Source organism: Marmota marmota, unplaced genomic scaffold (genome assembly GCF_001458135.2).
Source record: "Marmota marmota marmota unplaced genomic scaffold, marMar, whole genome shotgun sequence".
Classification (NCBI taxonomy): domain Eukaryota; kingdom Metazoa; phylum Chordata; class Mammalia; order Rodentia; family Sciuridae; genus Marmota; species Marmota marmota.
This window is the reverse complement of record NW_026005679.1, coordinates 339,542-342,826: the sequence shown is the minus strand read 5'-3', so window position 1 is coordinate 342,826 and position 3,285 is coordinate 339,542. Positions and strand designations below refer to the sequence as shown.

The following is a 3,285-nucleotide window of genomic DNA, read 5'->3' as shown; positions in this document are numbered from 1 at the left end:
ATATATATATATATATATATATATATATTTCAACATACAAAGGCAAGTTTTTCCCTGGAAAAATTTACAGGAAGTAGTGTGAGGGGGTCCCATGGTAAAATAAGGTGCTGGGTTAAACTGAAGAAAGGAATATTTTAAAGTGTCCTATAGTTCCATGATAGCAGCATGGTTCCCACAACCATAATAGTAATTGGGTGCACTGAAAATGGTAACCATTTTCCAATCATGGCAACAATTATATCCTTCCATTACAAGATGATGAGCATGAGAAACCAGTGTGAAACCATTGACATGTTTAAATGTTTTAGAAATGTCTTGTCCATACATGTAGCCACTTCCTTGTGGTGAAATACCCTAGTCACCACATCATCTGGGTCTAACCATAACAGATCTCATACAGGGCCCTTATGCAGAACTTCTTGTAAATAATCCAGGACTCTTATATGTCCAGCATATCTAATGGATGAAGAAAGGCAACCATGGAGGCAGAATATCAGTCCATATACTAAAGCTGTAAGTGGAAGACAATCAAATACACCTGTAAAATATTTCCAAACATTGGCATTTCCATACTTTAGTAGACATTCATCATAAAAACCATACATGTGGGTAATTTGTTGGTTTTTGTGATTTTCCTTCAATATTGTCATGTGTTCTGGATAATGCAACTTTGATACTACAAGAAGAGTCACAGTCTACACAGAATTATAACCTCCATAGTCACCCATGAATAGATAGTTTGTATCTGGTGATTTTCCACAAATCCTAAAGAGTTAGTTCCATAAGGTCATGGAATTGGCCATGTACATCTACCACATTTGATTATTTTGCGCATTTGATTATTTTATTAAAATGTTCTTAGCCTTTCCAGCAGTATGGAATTACTTAGAAAATCTGAAGTAAAACCACCATTTGACCCAGCAATCCTACTCCTGGGTTTATACCCAAAGGACTTAAAATCAGATACTACAGTGAGGCAGACACATCACTGATTATAGCAGCACAATTCACAATAGCCAAACTGAGGAACCAACCTAGATGTCCTTCAATAGATGAATGGATAAAGAAACTAGGTACATATACACAATAGGATATTATTCAGCATTAAAAGAGAGTAAAATTATGGCATTTGTAGGAAACTGAATGGACTTGGCAAATATCATGCTAAGAAATCCAATCACCCCAAAACAAAGGGCAAATGTTCTGTCTCTTAAAAGTGGATGCTGACCCACAATGGGAGGGGAGCATGGGAAGAATGGAGAAAACTTGATGGGGCAAAGAGGAGAGAGGGAGGGGGATGAGGTTGTAGTTTAGTGGAAGAGCTCTGGTCCTGGGTTCAATCCTCAACACCCCATAAAAAATAAAATAAAGATATTGTGTAATCTACAACTAGAAAATTAAAAGAAAAAAAAGACGGAGGGAAAGGGAAAATTCATGGGGGTAGAAAAGATGGTGGAATTAGATGGACATCATTACCCTAATTACATGTATAAAGACAGGAATGGTGTAACTCTACTTTGTGTACAACCAGAGAAATGAAAAATTATGCTCCACATGTGTACTATGAACTGAAATGCATTCTGCTGCATGTAAACTACTTCGAACAAATTAATTAATTAATTAATTAATTAATTTAAATAATTTGATTAGCTTTTTCACACAGTGTCTGCACTTGGTTCTCCTTAAGCTCTCTGACACTCATACAGCGGCTAGAAGCACAGGACTAGCTCCCTGATGATGCCTAGTCATCATTGGCATCCCCTCCTCCTCCCATTCCCCTCCCTCCCTGGCCTGCTACACCCATGCTGTCCTCTTAGCTGCAGGCTCCCAGCAGGACACAAGGGAAGGAGGAGGGCTGCTGTGAGTCTTGGGGAAACTCCTAAGGTGGAATCCAGGAGACCCTGACCCATGCCCTGCTGGCCATGCCAGGGAACCTGTGGAACATGTGGGAAGTTAGCAGGGAGCATGGTCTGGGCCTTGGCTCTCCTCCCTCTTGCCAGCTGCTCCAGGATCTCTCATCCCTTCCCCAATCCTTTTGTATTAATTGAATTTGAACCATCATTTATTTCAAATGATTATTCCTATCTTTGCACTTTCAGTGCCACTTTTCTACCGAACTAACACTTAAATGAAACTCTCTTATGGCTCAAGTGTAGGATCCCTCAAAGTTTTCCCCATAACCTCAGATGGATAGCACTGTCCCTTGTCAAAGTTTTTTGTTTGTTTGTTTCTTTGGGGGGTTTAACCAGGGATTAAACTTAGGGGTACTCTCACTGAGACCCATCCCCAGCCTTATTTTGTATTATATTTAGAGACAGAGTCTCATTTGGTTGTTTAGTACCTCAGGTTTACTGCGGCTGGCTTTGAACTCGCCATCCTCTTGCCTCAGTTTCAGGAGTTGCTGGGATTACAGGCTGCACCACTGTGCCCAGCTATCAATGTCTTTTGCTCTGTAGTTAGTTAAGAAAAATTTTCTCAGGATTGGTGTCCACATAAGCGTTCAAAAGATGTTTTAGTCACATCAGATTCTGGGTTTTAAAATGTCCTGCATGATACACACTTAGTTTTCAACATCAAATGCAGAGTTCACAAGTTTGAAACCAGGTGGCTGAGAAACAATGGTCTTAGAATGGCATAATGCAGCACACAGCCCTAACCCCCATAAACACACTATTTCACTTATTAGATAGGAAGCACTGTGTGTCTTTTGTACCAATGTGTGGCTCCATTTGCATGTATATGACATTTCTATTAGAAAATGCTGAGCCAGCACCTAATGAAACAGAGTTGCTCTTCTTTCTCTTAAAAGAAAGTTTTCAGCCTTGCACATTTTTCAAATCACTTATTTTGTAACATCCTGATTTGCTACATTTGAAAAACCAAGAATAAGAATGGTTTCAATTCAAAGTATGCAAACTAAAGAGTCCATCTTGCCAGCATCTTACAAAAATACAGTGGTGTCACCAAGGAAAAGGCAGGCCAGACCATAGCCACACTATGAAAGCTCAGGAAGTTAAATCTTTCCCTGGACCTTTCCTCAGCTCTCTTTTCAAGGTGCTTCTTCCCAAGGAATGATGGTTTTAACAGTTCATAAAGTATGAGAAGATCTTACTTCGGTACTTCTGGTTCTCCCAGGCTTCTGCAAGACTGAGTCTTCAGCTGGTCATAGTGGTGCACACCTGTCATTCCAGTGACTAGGGAGGCTGAAGCAGGAGGATCACAGGTTCAAAACCAGCCTCAGCAACTTAGCAAGGCTCTAAGTAACTTAGCAATATCCTGACTCAA

At 40.0% G+C, this 3,285-nt stretch overlaps 1 pseudogene; it reads right to left on the bottom strand.

The window, feature by feature from the left end:
- The window catches only part of LOC107160838, a 5,494-nt pseudogene extending 3,792 nt beyond the window's left edge, over positions 1–1,702 (bottom strand).
- Positions 1,703–3,285: the final 1,583 nt, after the last annotated feature.